Below are 19294 nucleotides of genomic sequence, written 5' to 3' on the forward strand. Positions count from 1 at the left end.
GTTTTTTTTTTTTGTGGCTGGGTCTGGCAGTACACTCCTGGCATTCCAACATTGAGGTGATAAAGGCTGAAGATTAACTGTAAGTCAGGGTACAGCCTGGTCTTCCAAATAGAAATAGCCTCAAAATGACATTTAACAATTCATGCATTGTCTACTCATTTTACTTTTAAGTTACAGAACTTAAAGGTTGAATAAATATTTTTTATGTGCTACATTTCAAAATTATAAATTCCTATCTCTGACTTGTGCCTCACATGTATGTACATATCATATATCACATTTTCTTCATTCGTTTGTGATGAGCACATAGAGTATTTCAATATCTTGACTATGGTATATTGTGCAGTGGCAAACAGAAGGGGGAAGAAGTTTTTCAGATGCTGATTTTAAAAAGGGGGTTGTATATGTGAATGTGTGCGTGTCTGGGAGTGGTTAGCTCACATGTGTGCTTGCGTGTGCTCACCTATGTGAGCTTGGACCTAATGTTGAGGTGTCTTTCTCTAACCAACTCCTTCTCTTGTCTTTTGAGGCAGTGTCTCTCACTGAATCTGAAGCACACAGTTTTGACTGAGCTGGCTAGGCAGTGAGCCCCGACATATCTCTGTCTCCACCCTCCAAAACTAGGGGCACAAACACCAGCCACTGAGCTGGGCTTTTATGTGTGTATTGGGGTCCCAAACTCTGCTTACAGGCGGACAACTCACTTACAGCAACCTGTCTCCTCTGCTGAAATACCAATTCTTGGTTTTGTTTTTTGTTTTTTGTACTTTGGGTTATTGTTTTGTTTGTTTGTTTGCCATTATCGTTTGGGTTTTTTTTTTCTGAGATATATTTCAGGAGTGGATTGAGAATCATTGAGAATTTCCTTTTTAATTTTTTGAGAAATATTCATACTGTTTTTCACAATGGCCATGCCAATTTACGTTTTCACCAACAGTGTGCATGGAGTTCTAGGTGTTTGTTGGTTCGTTGGTTTTTTGTTTGTTGGTTTTTTTTTTCCTGCTCTGACAAATGTTTGTTACCTACTAACCTGATAGTAACAGCCATCTTAAAGACAGTGAACATTATCTCCTACGAATTAAGTACAATTCCGGGCTGAAGAGTGATACCAGGCAGTCCATGTCTAATAGCACTTGGCCACCTGAGCATCTACTTGGGAAAAATAACTGAAGTCCTTTCTATATTTTAAACATCAGATTATATATATTTTTAAAATGTATCTAATTGTTCAAACAACTGCTCTCTGAGATTACGCATTCATTCAGATTTTAGCGTGTCTCTCTGTCCTTAACAATAACATACCCAGTCTATCTGCAGATATCTCCACTTGGGCATTCTTTACATTTATAGTTCTGTATCCTTTGTTATCTTTGGTGTCTATGCCAGTGATCTACAGTACTCTCTCTTCTCCTTTACTTAAACCACCCTGTCTCAAATGTTCACTCTTCCTCAGAGATGCCACCCCGACTGCCCTTTATGGGTCAGAATCCATTTTCATCCTTGTTCTATTCCTTTAGATTTATTACTTTCTCTCAATGACATACATCATTCGAATGCATCTCCTACTTTCCTTCTTTTACCTGCTTCTAATACATCATCTTCTTAGCTCATCAAGAGAACTTCTGAAAAAAATATAGTTTATTAAAAGATCTTGGAGACCTGTCATAGACCTTTGCTCTCTGTATTTAAGCACCATTTTCTAAAACAACAACATATATGTCTTTCATTCAAATATAGGCACCTATGTAGTAGTAGTAATGCCATTTCACAAGCAAGGAAACTAAGAACTAGAGGAGATTCGTAAAGGCGTATTGCTAGTTGCACAGCTGGTAACTGCTTTCCGAAGTCATTATTACTCTTATTAAATCACATATCAACTATATTTTGTCTGCTACAATCATGAGAGCCAAGATTGCTTCAGGCACATCTTCAAAGGAGGTGAAAATAAACTTGATTTTACTGGGTGTAACAAAATTACTCAAGGTGATATGTATGCTGCACATAGCATGTGATTGCCTTCTTATAGATGCAATAGATACAATGTTCCCTTGAGATTCATGTTATCAGATACAAAATACGTATTTATTTCAAAGTAAGATGATTTAACATAAAAAGTCAGTACCAAATTATGACTGAAACTGGATTTGTGGTAAATTCTAGCCTATGTGGATGCAAATACAACAAAGCAATGGGAAGACGATTGTTATTTTTTCCGTGATTCAGCTTACAGGACATACACATAGAAGCATTTTGGCCTTTCAAGGATCACTGGTGTCTTGTAGGTCCAATCCTGGCCTTTATTCTTTGGCTGAATGGGAAGCACCAACCTTGAAATGATTTCTAGATATCTTTGAAATATATCCCACTTATTATTATAAGGAGTGGGGTTTTGGTTTTGGTTTGTTGGTTGGTTGGTTTTATCCTTTCATGGTGTAGTAAGTTAAATGGTCATGGTAGTATTCTATCAAAGATACTCAATGTTAGCAATAGGGTATGTACCTTAGAATTTCACTTTATTGCATTAGCATGTGTTCTGGGAAACCTATTCTTCATCGGTAGCTTTATAGAAAACATTTAGCATACATGCAGAAGTATTCTGTCAAAATGAAGAAGCACCATCACAGGACACTGGTAGCTTCTGTCTTCCTCCATTGCTTGGATTTGTCAGTTCAAGAATAATATGATAGAAACCATTTTGAGTTGGGTTTTCTCTTTTTATTTCGGCAACTTGAGTTCTATGCGTGTCTACCAGCAGTTTGTTTTCCTCATAGCTGAATAGTGTTTTATGGTACGGGTCACAAAGCTGTATTCACCCATTTCTCGTGAAGAGACTGGGAATAAGCTATTTTAGATTGGGGTCCCTGATAAAACCATTATGAACATTATCTATAAGCATTTGGTTGAACATAAATTTTTATATTTGGAATAAAAATCCAGAAATGTGATTGCCGGGTCGTGTGCTTGAAATGCATGTTTGATTTTCTTAGACACTGCCAAACTTGTAGAATGACTGTACTATTCTACACTCTGAATAATAATTTATGAGGGATACATTTTTCTACATCCTTGCCAGCTCCGGTATTGTTAGTACTTTTTAAAAACTATTCTCAAAGGTGCATAGTGAAAAACAGATGGACTGCTAGTGGTATTTTTGGAACTCTGTAAAGTTACTACAATGAATTTTTTAAAGTGAACAAAATACTTATACCGCAAATCAGCATAGTGCTTTAATCATAAAGTAAAGGGACAGCAGGTCAGAACTCGGCCCTCCATCTTTGTAAAAGTGAGCACAAAATTAGGGAAATTTAAGACCCTTAGTAGCCACAAAGCTTTCTGCATTTGTAATAGACTTGGGATCTTTGGAGCCAGGTTCAGGGAAGGGTGGAGACAAGACCAGTTATGGTTTGTTAGATTCATGTAGCCTAAGTCTCATTGGTCAGATAATAAATGGTTCAGAGAGGTGGGGAGGGTGGAGGGCTTTTTAAAGAATTCTTCATGCTTGAAATAGAGAATAGTGATACAGAGGTGTTCACATTGACCTAAAAACACAATGATATTTAAAAATCAAAACCAAAAATACTTAATCAGGCACTGCTGGAAAATGCCATCTAACAAAACTGACTTTCCTCCTAAGGAAATTTAAACTAGATTAAGTTAAAAGCTTTTGCCTTTAGTCTTTGTTGTTGAATTATACATCTCTATGTGTCTTATTTCTTTTTCATCTATAAAACAAATTGGTGGACAAGTTGGCTATTTCAAACATTCCATCACTCTCTACACAATAGTTGGTGAAAGCACCTGGCTAGTGACACAGAGAAATCCTTCTAATTGTGAAAGATTATAGAGAATCCCTTAGCTCCTAAGTACCATCCTGGGAATTCCAGCTCTCTCTCGGAGAACCTTGCAGGAATAGAGAAAGGATATTGATGTCTTTAGAGCACTGGGGGCTGGCTATCTTCAGATTTAAAGAAAGGAGAAAATTAGCCAGGCATGGTGGCAGATCTCTGAGTTTGAGGCCAGCCTGGTCTACAGAGTGAGTTCCAGGACAGCCAAGGCTACACAGAGAAACCCTCTCTCAAAAACCAAAAAAAAAAAGGTAAATACCAAAATCCCACATTAATCAATAAATGGGCTAATGAACATATAACATACTTCATAAATAGCTAATAAATATGTCAGTGTTTAACTTCCTTAGCTATTAGGAAATACAAATTAAAAATGCTTTAAAATTCGGAATTACTCAACCCAGTCACAAAACCTTTGACTCACAATTTTTCCTGCCTACAAGATGTGCAGGGATAAAAGGAGAGCAGAAAATTTTGGGAACGGCCTACCAATGACTGTCCTAGGCTGAGACCCATGCCATGAGAGAGAGACCACTCATGACATTATTGATAGTCTGCTATGCTTTGCAGACAGGAGCCTAGCATAACTGACATCTGAAAGGCTTCACCCAGCAGCTGATGGAAACAGATGCAGAGACCCACAGCCAAACATTAGATGGAGTTCAGAGACTCTTGTGGATGAGTGGGAGGAAGGATTATAGGGAGCCGGAGAGGTAAAGGACACCACAAGAAAACATTCAGAATCAACTAACCTGGGCCCACAGAGGCTCACTGAGACTGGACTACCCAACCAGAGAGCACGCATGGGATAGACCTAGGTCCCCTACACATATGTAAAAGATGTGCAGGTTAGTGGGACCCCTAACTACAGGAGCAGGGGTTCTCTGACTCTGTTGACTGCCTTTGGATCTCTTTCCCTTAACTGGGCTGCCTTATCTAGCCTCAACAGAAGAAGATGCACCTAGTTCTACTGCAACTTGAATGGTCAATGTGGGTTGATATCCATGGGAGGCCTCCTCTTCTCTGAGGACAAAGGAAGGGGGTGGGGGGGGGGGAAGGGAAGGACTTCGAAGAGAGGAGAGAGAGGAAGCTGTGATCTGTATGTAAAGCAATTAATTAATTGGGAAAAAGAGATTCTGTGTCACCTTAGTCAGAAGCCCAGTATCCAAGAAAACTGTTTACAGATGCAGACAAGTATGTGGGGAAAGAGGAACTCTTATTTACTGTGGTAGAAATAGAAACTCATTCAGTCACTATGGAAATCAGTATTGATACTTCTCAAAGAGCAGAACAATATAATTGCTACATGGCCCTCCTATACCATCTGGGATTTACACCTGAAAGAGTCTTAGTTAATATGTCACAGAGATGTTTGTGCATTCATGTTTATTGCTTCATTTTTCATAATATCAGGAAACGGACCCAGCCTAGATGTCCATCAACAGATGACTAGACATAGAAAATGTAGCACAGATACACAAGGAAATTTTGTTCAATCATTAAAAAAAATAAGTAATAACATTTTCAGGAAAATTGACGGACTTATAAATAATTAGGTCAAGCAAAAAAAAAAAAAAAAAAAAAAAAAACCACACTTGAGAGAACCTAGATTTAAAATTTTGTATATGTGTATGTTTGTATGCATGCATGTACTTATTTCTGTGTGTAGCTCATGGAAGTATAAATGGTTCCATGAGAAAGTAGGAAGACATCAAAAGAGAGGTGGGGAAAAAGATGGTAATGGAAATACATGTGACACATAAGCAGCAAAAGATGTTATCTGGGTAGGAATGGAACCAACCAGAGGAGAACAGGGAATGTATACTGGGAGACTGAACAAATGCATCACCATACAGCAATAAGTGTATATCAAAATGGCATAATAAAGCCCATAAACAAAAAAGAAAATTAAGTATATGTCTGTCTTAGTCAAGGTTTGTATTCCTGCACAAAACATCATGACCAAGAAGCAAGTTGGGGAGGCAAGGGTTTATTCTCCTTACACTTCCACATCACTAATCGTCACCAAAGGAAGTTAGGACTGGAACTCACACAGGGCAGGAACTTGGAGGTAGAAGCTGATGCAGAATACATGGAGGGATGCTGCTTACTGGATTGCTTCTGTGGCTTGCTCAGCTTGCTTTCTTATAGAACCCAGGACTAACAGCCCAGGGATGGCACCACCTACAATGGGCCCACCCAGCCTTGATCATTAATTGAGAAAATGCCTTACAGCTGGATCTCATGGAAACATTTCCTCAAGGAAGCCTTCTTTTTCTGTAATAACTCCAGATTGTGTCAAGTTGACACACAAAAACATCTAGAACAACTGACCCCTAGAATAGGTTGAAAGATTGAGTGTAATAATGATGTAAAAGCTACCATAGTGCTATGAAAATAGAAGATAAATTTAAAAAATATATTTCCTTTAGCTTTTTTCTGAAGTGTTAAGTCTATACTCCCTAAAATTGTCCTGATAGCTACAAAAAGGCAGTTCCTTATCTAATAGAGTCACCAAAAATTTTAAGTGGTGCCATACCGAATTTGAGCTTAGAAAACAAGCTAGAAAATGTTCATTCAAATGGAAATGTCTCATTTTTCCTTTCCAACTCACCACCTATTTGGAGACTTATAATCATGAAAGCACAACTATTTTGAGTGAGCATGAAATAGGTGAAGCTTGAAACATATGTGCATAGTATGGCCACTTTGGGGCTGTGATTCTATAAAATTCTAGTAAGGTTTTTTTTATGTTAATCATCGCACAACGAAAAGAATGCTTTTATTCTAGGCTGATAGAGAGTAAAATTTTGAAAGTATTTGTATGAAGATTATTTTATGCATATTCCATGGGAATGAAGTGTTTTTAAGGAAGGCTGACTACTTAGCTATTTCTGGCCAAGGACTGTATTGTGTTGGGATTGGAAATGACTCCCAACCTTCATGGAAACCAGTATCATGCCATCTTAGGTTAAGTTCAGGGAACTTAACGTGTGCGTGTGCTTGTGTGTGTGTGTGTGTGTGTGTGTGTGTGTGTGTGTGCGTGTGCGTGTAGGGGGAGGGGTTCAGCATGAATTACTAAGGGATGTATATTTAAGATGAAGATCAAGCACTTTGTGAAGGCATAGTGCTGTGAGTAGTAAAGGAAATAGTGAACTGTATCATCTAAGAGAACTGACGTCTCTCTGTTGGTGGCCCCGTCACACTGCCTTGGATACACATGGATTTGATGCATCAGAGTGAGTAAGGTGGTCCTGTACATTCTGGATATGCCTTCAAAATCCTGCTGAAAGATTCAACTCAGAATCTTTAGCTGTAGCTCTATTCTGGCAACCTCACACAGGCCAGGGAGCAAGTAAAATCCTTAAGAGGCCTGTCTGAAAAGGGTTCTTTGAAATTAATATATAAGCTTCATGCCTCCTAATTGAATATCAAGAATTTGATTCAAGCAGTTTAATTTGGCATACCAAGTGTTTTTTGCCTTTGTTTTTAGTGAAACTTTGTGAGCAGTGAAAATGTAATTTGAATATATAAAAATATTTGCATATACATGGGCATGCATATACATATTAGTTAAGAAGTATCAAGACATTTAATTAGTTTCTATCAGACTTATTTACATAAGCATTCTGTGGTGGTTTGAATAAGAATGTCCCCCATAGACTCTTATATTTGAATGCCTGGGAGTCGAACTGTTTGAAAGGATTATAAGGACTAGGAGGTGTGGCCTCTTGGAGAAAGTGTATTATGGAGAGCTGGGCTTTGATATCCCAAAAACCCATGCTAGACTCAGTCTTGCTTTCTCTGCCCACAGATCAGGATGCAGTTCCTGGCTACTGTCCCAGCGTCTTGCTTGCCACCATGATCCCTGACATAAGGATCATGACTTACCCTCTGAAACTCTAATCAAGCCTCCAATTGAATGCTTTCTTTTGTTTGAATTGCCTTGGTTATGGTGTTTCTCCACAGGAGTAGAGCAGCGACTAAGGCACATTCCCAAGAATATATTTGCCATATTGAACAAGGACTATGTTACATTGGATATTAATCATTATCTGGGTGTTCATTGCTATTGGCATTAAAAGTCGTAATTCCAACTGGTTTCAATTGTTTTCCTAGAAGGAAATTAGAGTAAAGGACACATGAAACTCTACTTAAGAAAAGCAATATTTGTTTCTTGCTCTTTGTTTCTTCTTATTCACTTATCTATACCTCATCTGGAGTCCCTCCTATCAGGAGTGTGATCAGAGTTCAATAATAAAGTGATTACTTGAGAAAAATGCCCATACTTTTATTTTTGAAACAATATGATTTTGAAAATCAACTAAAGAAGTTTGCATTGGTAGTGAGGGATCCATTGCCTCAACCAGAGTGAAGCCTCCTGAGTACTTCCTTAGACCAAAGTCCCGTCTGGATTTTTATGTGTGGCATCTGGAAGTCTATAATGTGACTATCTCGGGTTTCAGTTCTAGCCTCACCCATAAACTGCATCTTTTAAATGCTAAGCTAACTTCCTGTATACTTATCAGAACCAGTCAGGAAACAAAAGGGTGCAGGCTTTCCCTATTACTTTCAACTGTGTTCATCCAAATGTTTGTTTTATCTATGACCATAGGACATTTCTCCTTCCATAAAATATGAGAGATGTATATACATTAGAACATTTTTATGCACAGTAAGATTAAAATCATACCATCGTAGGAAGGTCAATAATGTGTCTTTCCTTAAAGCAGTGAATACACTTGTTTTTAAGGACAGTTAGGAATCATGTTTATCCTAGAATGTATTAGAATAATCTTAATCTGTCAGCTAGTATTAAGTTTCATTAAGCTGCAATTCGGGTAGTTCCATAAACATTCTTAAGAAATCGTTTTTATGCGTGCTCAGTTTCACAGGTATCAAGTATGTAATCAAAAGACACATCGGGATGACTCTGCTTCATGAGAGTTACTGGTGATGGAGCCAGCAGAGAGCATGCCCTCACCATTGATGCTGCCCTTCATGGCCACCTCTGCACATATGGAGTTTATGAAACATTCTTCTAACTTTGTCTCCAAATCATCTCACACAACTTATTTTTTAAGCATTACATTATTTAAAAAAAAAATACAGGGGAAAAGGTCTGATCCAATTTATAGCTCTTTTCCTTTTAATCCTTGGTCTTTTTCCATATTTGGTTCTTTCAGAGCTTATAACACATTTTTCCTCTTTTTTAATCTGGGAAAATTTAGCTTTGGCACACCATCTGTTCCATAGTGAAGCGCTTGGATTCAGCTTCCCAGATGGGTTGAATAAGAGAAAAAGGTTAAGTGATTTAACTTGAATTCATACCGTGAGTCATCTGCCCTCAGCCTGGGCACGACAGAGTAGAAGACTGTCAAGGATTTTTTTTTCTTACACAAATTTGGATCATGCAACTTTGAGCAGAGCTTTCTCCAAACTGGACAGCGTGTCAACTACACTCGATATTGTTGGGCAATAATTTGGATTTCAAATTTATTTCTTAAATACAACATGAAAAAAAAAACCACTTTTAAAAAGTAAACATGTCCTTTTGGCAAGAAAGGAAAACATTGTTTCACTAACACTGCTCTCTAGCTGGTATTTTTACCACTCTTTCTCCCTTCCAACACATCTTTCAAGCTGGTTCCGGGCTGAGTCTGTAACAACACCCCATCTCTTTCATCCCTGCTTATGAATACACAGTTTCTTCCTACAAACAGGGCTCTAAGAAATACCAGCTCTCCAAAAAAGTGCCTGAAATCCATGTTTTTGAAAGCTTCCCTAGTCCAAAGGCCAGTCAGAGCTTCATATCAGTTCTATCTAGTTTAGATAACAATATTTCCATTACAGGAACCAGTTCAGATAGCAGATGATAACTCTGCGGCTTAATGTCTGTACTAGTAACTTATTTGACACTGAATGAGAAAAGTGAGTCACTTGGATACTATGATGAGGTTCTAGGGACATGGAGATGGTTCTGGTTCCCTGGGAGTTTGGCTTCTAATAGATGTCGTGATAAAAGTATCCCACAGAATACATAACTGAAATGACCTGTCACCCGTGAACCAGTCTATGATAATTTGTCTAGAATATAATGTGTAGTGATTTTTTTCTAAACAGATTTATTATTTTAGCCATTAATTCAGTTATGTATTCTGGTGTGGGATGAATATTTGTGTCCCTCCAAAATTCAAATGTTGAAAAAATTTAACCCCTCCCCCACAATGTGATAGGCTAGGAGGTGAGACCGTCAAGAGGAGTTAGCTTAAAAGGGTGGGGTTCGTATGATTATTATCTTTATGAAAACACGGGAGAGTTTCGTTCTCCTTCTGCTTTCCGACATGTGAGGATACAAGGAGAAGATGACAATCTGTAAACATCAAGAGAGCACTCACCACACACATAGTCTGCATCTCCTTGATCTTGGACTTTGTATCTTTAACACAGCCAACATATGGGAAAGCACTCTATCCTTAATATTTTCTGGAGAAATACCTAAATCTCTCAGTAAGCCATGAAGTTGTTAGTACTGTTTGATTAGTGGTTTGATGTAACCTGTTTGAAGCTATATCTATTTAATGTTATTATCTATTTCCAAAAAAATTTTGAGGGGAGAAAAAGCTTTTATTTATAGGATTAATTCAAGTAACATTTTGCTGTAAAAAAATAATAACAAAGAAGGTATAGAAGGATAGATGACTGTATAGCGATAATAAATGGTAGCTGAGAGAAGTTGGGGAGGGAGAGATCCATAGCATTGTACCTAGCCCATAATTTAAGAATTACTCTCTCATAAGTGAGTATTATTCTCATAAGAATGTACATGTTGGGGCCAGCAAGATGACAAGATAGCTCAGTGGGTAAAGGCACTCACTGCCAAGCTTGATGGCCTGTATCCAACATGGTAAATGGAGAAAGCCAACTCCCACAAGTTTGCCTCATACATACACATGCTCCCCCTAGCACATTCATGCCAACACATGAATGAATGAATGAATGAATGAATGAATGAATAAATAAATAAATAAATGTGTTTTTGAAGTTCTAAAGACATTTGAATAATAATTTCAAAAATCTAGAAAATGATTTTGAATATTTATGTTCTATAAGACCAATATTTAAGGCACTTTGTATTTCCAAACTTGGTTTTGTCTGCGTGAGTTTTCAGACACTGCTATCTTCTCTCCTCACCGGCATCATCTTTGCATCTTGATTGTTCAGTTTCTATCTTCCCACTGAGACGACAGAGTAAATCCTCTCTCTTCTTAACTGGGAATATCTCTGCTGCTCCTGGGTTAGTCTCTCTAACACTGCGTAACACTTTGCAGAGCTGAATTGCATTGTGGGTCATTTGTCTCCATCTTAGGATCTCACAGATCATAGGAGAGCCAACCTTAAAACACTGCTTTAATCAAACCAGTATAAACAGAGTCTAGTGCCAGACATAGAGACTGCACTGCCCAGGAATTCACTAGGGGTGTGGTGTGCCCTGGCAGGTGACTGGGGAGCTCCCAAGTGGTAGGTGGGCGATGAACTCTAAGCTATAGGACCAGATTTGATTTTCTGGAACTGGCAGGAGGGAAGTCGTCTTATTCTCATCTTTATCTAGCCAAAGAGTCTCAAAATGTTGAAGACATTTTTTTTTCAGTCACATACAATTCAGAAAGACGCCAGCGTGGCCAGATGGATAGTTTTCAGATCTACACTTGGGAAACACATGGTGCTTCTCTGAGGCAATTGTGTACTGTTTCTTTTAAAATAGCAGAAAGCATATGGGAATAGGAATGGATCTGTCAGCTACTATCAAGAGAATGGTGAAGCTTTTAAATAAATCAAATCAAACCTATAGGGTGACAAAATATCTTATCACATTTTGAAATTCTGAAGTTTTACATTTGTAGATATATTTACATTTTTTAATCTTTTTTTTTTTTTTCTTCACAGAAACCACAATCCCTGTTAGAGCTGTGGAGTCTGAGGCAAAGAATGAGAGAAGGTCAGGGCAGTAAGAAATTCTGTAGACATTACATAAATCAGCAACTGAGTCCCACTCTGTTATATTACAGGGTTCTCCCCCACTGAGGAACGCGTGTGTAGACCAGTTTTGATACTTCCTCCCACAGACTCTGCTTTCCTTCCTAAAGACAAACATACAAGCAGAAACATGAGATTTGCACATGTGAAAAGCGTGCTTCAGCTAAAGTAAACCAGGTATGATAGCTGCTGGTCCCCCAGTTACAGCAGCACAGAGCTGTAGAAAACTGCTCTCCCTGTGTGCTCTTAGCTCCTTCAGCAGGATGGCTCCCCACCAACTCTAACCACACTGCTTTCATGAATGGATTTCCTAACCAGGTCAAATCTCCTTAATGCTAGACTTAGAACTCCACCATACTCTTATGTTTTCTATGGCAATCTAGCTCTCCCTCAAATTGTTATTATGGGATTTGAAATGATTTAACTTCAAGGAAAATGATTTCATAGGGCAAAACCCAAGGAATTAAAGAAGCTTTAGATAGCAAGACTCTATTTTAGGAAAATATTTTTGTTCAAGGTGAATGACTTCCTTTGCCTTTTATCCATACAGGATCCTTGATCCCAGATAAAGCAAAAGCTCCGTTGGTGGCTTTGAAGTCACACGTTCGCCCTCCTGGGGCAAGACTGTATGTCATTCTTTTGGACTTCCACATACACAGAATTTGGTTTCCAAGATCTGTGTCCTGATAGTGTGAGTTTATTGGTGGGTGATAATTCTGGAAAACTGATATGAAGATCAGGTTGTCATTCCCACTTATTAATTTCTAGTGTAGGTATGATGGGCGTTATACGTGGTTGGAGTAGATATCATTCTCCCAAAATGTCTATGGGATCTAGGATGGCATAAATAGCAACAGAAGGAGGAAGAAAATCATCAAACCAAATGCACAGGGAAGTGTTCTATGAGTTTGGAAGAACATGAGTAATCATAGATGCTCAGTGTTCATAGGTACTTGACTGATATTTTTCTTATAATATTTCCAAAACAGTCCCTCGACACAGTAAGAAATGTTTTGATGTAAGTGTGCCAATCACACACCACGAGCACACGAAATTTTGTGTGTCTAAATGACACTAAATTATTCTCCACTCTTTCCTTCATTTTATCATAACAGCAGGCAGAAGCAGCGAGAAATTTCAAGATCACGTGTTCTTTGTTTTTAATCGTTCTTCAAATGAAACTGCATGCGATTCAAATCCTAATTTTGTGCTGTTTAAAGTCCAATAGAAGACACTTTTAATTAATTTTTAGTATCTGTTTTAATTTTAGAGCTGCAGTGTTCCCAAGACAGAAATAAAATTCCATTCATATCTTCAAATTACTGTTCTAAATTAAATCAAGAGCAAAAAGCTCAAGATTTGGAATAAGGAGTAGTTAATGTTTAGCCCTAAGGGGAATACTGGTAGCGGACTTCAAAGGCTCAGTGCCATGTGGGAGGTGGGACAGGAAGTGTGTGAGAGCCTGAAGACATGGGAAAAGGCTGTGTCCTGAGCTTAGCCTAGCCAATACAGTCTTATGCTCACAGCAGCTATGGCTGCCTGCAATAGGTCTATGTAAGCCTCTCACCAGTCAGTCATGGGTGGGACGAGATTCCTGGAGTCATATCCCTCTTTCCTGAAATTTGAATTTGACTATAATGGTGTCACCATCCACAGGTTTAAACCTTTTCCTACAACAGGAACAGGAAAATGGTTCTCTTTGTATCTAAAAGCACTGGCCTCGTGTTTTGCAGAGGCCTCTTTTTCTTTATAGATATTAATAATAATGAACCCCACTGTTTGTAAGCAACATTTATGGCCTACTCTCTACCCTACCTGGTCTGATGCTAAGGTCCAAGTTCAATGTGTCATATGGCTATCCAGAACATAACAGCTATAGCTTAAACCTCAGATCCCTACTTCAAAGCTGTTCTTTGGCCTTCCAGTTGGAATGACATCAGTTCAAAGACAAAAATCTGGTACATGCAAGTAGGCATTGCCATTTGTGATGTATCTGATGTGGATGAACGGTGACTCAGTAGATATCTAGGATCCAAAAATCCCAAGCATGGCAGCCTTGGGAATTTTGGCTACTGGGATTCCGGGTAGACTATTCCTGGAATGTCAAGGGCCCTGCTAAGGTTTGCCTGATCCGTCAATCATCTTTGAATGTCCTCCTATATGAGACCCTTTGCTCTCAATGAGGGAATCTGAAAGCTTTATAAGTAGAAAATCAAAACTGCCTTAAAACAAAACTAGCATAAAAATCAGAGTTAAATATCTTAAAACTAAGTATTAGATTTGAATTTTAGAGACATGATAAAATTATATTGAGTTGGATTTGTTTAAATTATTGCTTTTTTGTACTTAGTCATTGCATGACTTTAGATAATGACTCTAAGATAATGTGTCAAGGAGACATTTTGCTTTTTAAAGACATTTTGCTTCAAAGACACATTGCCTTTTTTGTTGTTGTTTTGTTTTGTTTTGTTTTTTTGAGGGTTTTTTTTTTTTTTTTTTTTTTTTTTTTGGTTTGTTTTTCTAGACAGGGTTTCTCTGTATAGCCCTGGCTGTCCTGGAACTCACTTTGTAGACCAGGCTGGCCTCGAACTCAGAAATCCGTCTTCCTCTGCCTCCCGAGTACTGGGATTAAAGGAGTGTGCCACCACGCCCAGCAATGACACATTGCTTTTTAAGGCAACAAGCTACAAACCTGTACATAGAGAAATGTTTAAGCATGAAAAACCAAAAGTTTTTCCAGTATCTGTAAATAGTGACATGTTGACTTTATAAGGCAAAAACATATAAAATCATGTTTACAAGGATTTATTTACGTAGATTCAGAATTGAATTCCCACTCTCTTTTCTAAAACCTTCCCTTCTGTGTTGTTGGGCTTGTCTATGATGCTCATCCTGGAAAGGAGAGGAAATTAGTGAGTTCCAAGCTCATGCAAGGCCCAGGTAGACGCCAACGTTCCTTAGGGAGCTTAGATGGTGAGCAGATTGATGTAGTTAACACAGAACAAAGGTGTAGGTAGAATGACACCCCCAAGAAACAAACAAATCACTGTGGAATAGTCCTTTTTTATCATGCCTGTTGAAGATCTTACTGAAAGCCAGGAGATTCCTCTAAGTTACTTGAGAAAAGGTAGTTTTTATTTTTTTAATTCCTAAAGCTTTAAGATATTCAAAACCAAGTTATATGTTAATATTTTTTAAAGATTTATTTATTTTTATGTATGTGAGTACATTGTAGCTGTTCAGATGGGTGAGCCATCATATGGTTGCTGCGAATTAAATTCGGGACCTCTGCTCACTCTGGTCTGCCCTGCTTGCTCAAACCAAAGATTTATTTATTATTGTATCTATTATTATTTATTATAGCTGTCTTCAGACACACCAGAAGAGGGCGTCAGATCTCATTTCAGATGGTTGTGAGCCACCATGTGGTTGCTGGAATTTGAACTCAGGACCTTCAGAAGAGCAGTCAGTGCTCTTAAATGCTGAACCATCTCTCCAGCCCATATGTTAATATTTTTTTACAGTTTCAAAGCTCATTTGAATTTCTTCAAATAGTGAGAGACATTAGATCTCTACAGTATCCCAATGAGAGACATGCTTCACAGGTGAACAACATTAGTAGCAGAAATATCAGTACTCTGTGCATAGAAAGCTGCTAAGTGGAAGACTGGATTTGAGCATCACGGGGTACACAGCCAAAGTCCAAGTTGTCCACCTCAAACACTAGGTAGCAGTTTGTAAGTTCACAATAATAATCATGGATTCTCCAACCATGATTAAATTTAGGGCTTTAACCACGTTTGGACCAGGTGACTTCCCAAAGTGCCTCTATCACCCCCACATTTCCACATTTCGTTTCATTGTAGCTGTTCTGGATAATTGTTTTAAAGATTGTGTTAGATTTTTCTATTCAAAATTCTAGTAGCCCAAGACAGAGACCGTCCGAACTGAAAAGGCACTGTCTTCACAGAGTCCCAAGACTCTATTCACCTTGGCGGGATATTATACCCAGATTGATTTTAGTCATCTTTCCTAAAGGGATTAATCACGGAATGGACTAAAGCTGGATTCGTCTGAACCGCACACAAGCCTGGCATCAAAAAACAGGGCAAGTGAGAGGGAGTGAAAAAGAGGTCGTGAGAGATTACAAAACCTAAAGCTTGTGGTAATTCCACTTATCTTCCTGTCTTCTTCCCGGGCCATACCCAGAGATCTAAACAACTCCTAACTTGACACCCCAGTTTTCTTGAGTTACAGACAGTTGCATTCCTTAAAACCGGTGACAGTCATGACGAGAAAGAAAAGCTTTTCAAGAGGAAGCAGCTGTCAAGGGTGACTAGACTGGAAATTTTACTTCTCTTGACAGCGGTTTTGACTCTAATGGATTAACCTCCGGGATTATTGTTTGCCTACTTTTGTCTCTTGCTACCTCTCCCTTTGAAAGAAATGTCTGGGACACCGTGATGTTCTTTTGTCTGGATTTGGTTGTCACAATGGAAAGGGGAGTGCCACCGGTGTCAAGCAAGTGAAAGTCTTGCGTGATTCTGAACACCTTACAGCGCCCAGTGGTGCTTCACCCCACGAAACATGATTCAGCACAGGAAGATCACATTTGAGAACTCCTGTGTTTCCCCCTTCCTTCCAAATATCAGAACAAAATGTGGGCTAAATACAATGCTGGTTTTGTGATGTTCTGGAATATCTCAACTAGTGCTCCTATCACAATCAACATCTTTAGAGAAGATTCAAAAGTGGGCACTGCATCCTTCTGTAGACGAAATCTGCTTCCACGCTTAAAACTGTGTGTTTTTAGGTGAGGAGAAGTAGAAACCTAGGTGCCACCAACTTAGACGGGAGACCTAGAAGTGAAAACTGCTTGCTTCCTTATGATAATGGCAACTTGCCACTATTAAAGTCACCCTCCACTGTACCTGCATATTCTAATTAACCCAGCATGATTTCCATCAGTTCTCGTGGCGGCGTGCCTCAATCCCTGAAGATGTGAGTTTAATTGGTCTCTGTGGGTTAATTCAAGAAATATAGGCAGGCATTTATTTTCAACCTCAATCCTAGAAAGGACTAGGGTACTCAGGAACAGATGCAGCTCTGACCTGAAACCAAACACTTAGTGCTGACTCCTGATTGTCCCAGAGTCTGGTTAGTGAATCAGAACAGGATGTAAAGGCCATCTATCAGCTGGCTCAACCCTCCCTGAAAGGTGAAGTCAGCGGGTCCAGTCCAATGGGAGCACGCATTTGTCTGCCCATTGTGAACTCTTACGTTATTCTTCTCCTTTGCCCGTTTTAATACACTGCTCATTGTGAAACTTTGGAGAAATGGGATGATGTAAAGGATTACATATTCAATTTCACCAGACACCTTTTTTGTTCCTTCAAAGAACTGTGCTAGTTCTACTTAATGGACTATTCAGCTAGAAATAAAAATCAGTATCGAAAAAATAGGATCCCGGATGCCACAAGAATCTGAGAAAGGTCTCATAGACCTTGGTTTTCTCACAGTCAAAACAGAGAGGCTCTCTCCATTTCTCCCCTTCTTTTTCTTCCTTTTCTTCTTTTTCTCTTCTTCTTCTCCTCCTCCTCCTCCTCCTTCTTCTTGAGACAGGATCTTACCATGTAGCCCCAGATGGCCTAGAATACTCCCAAGTAGTCTAGACTGGTCTTGAACTCACAAAGCTCTGCCTGCCTTTGAGTCTCCAATGTGGAATTAAATGTGTGCTCTGCAATGCCAAGCTTTAGCCCTTCATTCTAGTTGAGTGAATAAATTCCAAGTTCAGTGAGAAACCATGTCTCAAAAAGGACCTTTGTTTACTTCCCAGTGTCCACATGGCAGCTTACCACTGTCTCTATAACTCGAGATTCAGGGGGTCCAGCACCCTTTTGTTGACTCTATAGGCACCAAGTGTGTGTCTAGTGTACTTATGAACATGCAGACAAAACATACATATAAATAAAAATAAATCAATCTTTTAAAAGAAAGTAGGGTGGAAAACAACAGACATAAACACCTAATATCAGCCACTGGTTTCCACACGCATGTTCATACCCAAGCAGGTACATCCGCATGCATGTGTGCACACACATGTACAAATAAACACAACCTCTCAGATCATGCTCAAAACCTAGAGCAAAAGAAACATGCAACTTCATTAGAAAACCTTGGGCCCTTTGACACACAAAAGACCCGATTCTTTGAGGCTCTTTGTAGTTTTTATGTTTATCACTGTCTTCTTCAGAAGTATGATACACAAAAGTTCTAAGAAGTCACAACTGTGAGAAAACAGCATGATCACTTGTTAAAGTAAACAGGCAGATCTAAGGTTAATACTTTTTTTTTGTCGAGTGTGTGCTTCCTGGATGTTATATTTTTTGGGGGGGGGGGTTCAAGACAGGGTTTCTCTGTATAGCTCTGGCTGTCCTGGAACTCACTTTGTAGACCAGGCTGGCCTCGAACTCAGAAATCTGCCTGCCTCTGTCTCCGAGTGCTGGGATTAAAGGAGTACGCCGCCACACCCGGCCTTGGATGTTATCTTTGTTAGTTGTTAAACCTTTGATTTTCTCAGCTCCTCCAAGAAATCAAAGCAATGGAATGCTTAAAACCCTGCATGGTTTCCCTGGAGAGAAAATTAGCTGAGGTACTTACAGCAGCTTTGCCACAGGTATCTCCTCACATCTGGAGTGGAAATTGTTGGGTTCTTTACCTTGCAGCTGTTAGGAATCACCCCGCACTCTTGTTGTCTCCGTGTTTTGTTTGGCTTTTTCTGTATGGACTCGCTCCAATGATGAAGACAGGCTCAGCTCGACAGAAAGAATATAGCAAGGAGTGAGGACAGTGAACAGGTTATTGAAAAATGGTCAGAATGAGCTGGTCAGAAGAAGAAAAGAAGATGGCTCGGGTTGTGGGACTGAAAATATCTCCATCCGTGTTCCTCAGCAACACAGATTAATTATTACCTCAGTCCACAGATCTTGGAGAGTGAAAACTTGAATTCCAGGAAAGGAAAATAATATTGGCTTTAATGACTTGGCCTTCAGCACTCTCCATGATTGGAATTCTTTTCTTATTTTACATTTTAGTATTGTATGGTGTGCTTAGTGCAGGACTCTCTTTTGTCTTTGGTCAAAATGACTAGATTTTCTGATTTACAAGGCTAATTAATTAGCTTAGAAGAATAATACAGTAACACATTTCCAAAAGACTGTTGTTGCTGGCAAAGGTGTGTGCTTTTGACATTGCAACGTATTGTTGCCCCCTACAAAGTTCATGTCTAAGACCCATCCAATCAAGTAATACTTAAAAACAAAAAGCAAAAGGCAACAAAAATATCGGGCCACTTGGAAAATGGCTCATTGGATAAAATACTTGTTGCACAAGTGTGAGTAGCAGAATTTGGG

At 38.9% G+C, this 19294-nt stretch overlaps 1 long non-coding RNA gene across 1 annotated transcript in view; it reads right to left on the reverse strand.

The window, feature by feature from the left end:
• Gm35967 overlaps nt 1-18632 on the reverse strand; it is a 45014-nt gene extending 26382 nt beyond the window's left edge. Inside the window, exon 1 of the long non-coding RNA XR_874934.2 lies at nt 18601-18632. This is a non-coding gene — a long non-coding RNA (predicted gene, 35967). The remainder of the gene's footprint in view (nt 1-18600) is intronic.
• Nucleotides 18633-19294: the final 662 nt, after the last annotated feature.

This window comes from Mus musculus, chromosome 14 (genome assembly GCF_000001635.26).
Source record: "Mus musculus strain C57BL/6J chromosome 14, GRCm38.p6 C57BL/6J".
In the NCBI taxonomy this organism is placed as follows: Eukaryota; Metazoa; Chordata; class Mammalia; order Rodentia; family Muridae; genus Mus; species Mus musculus.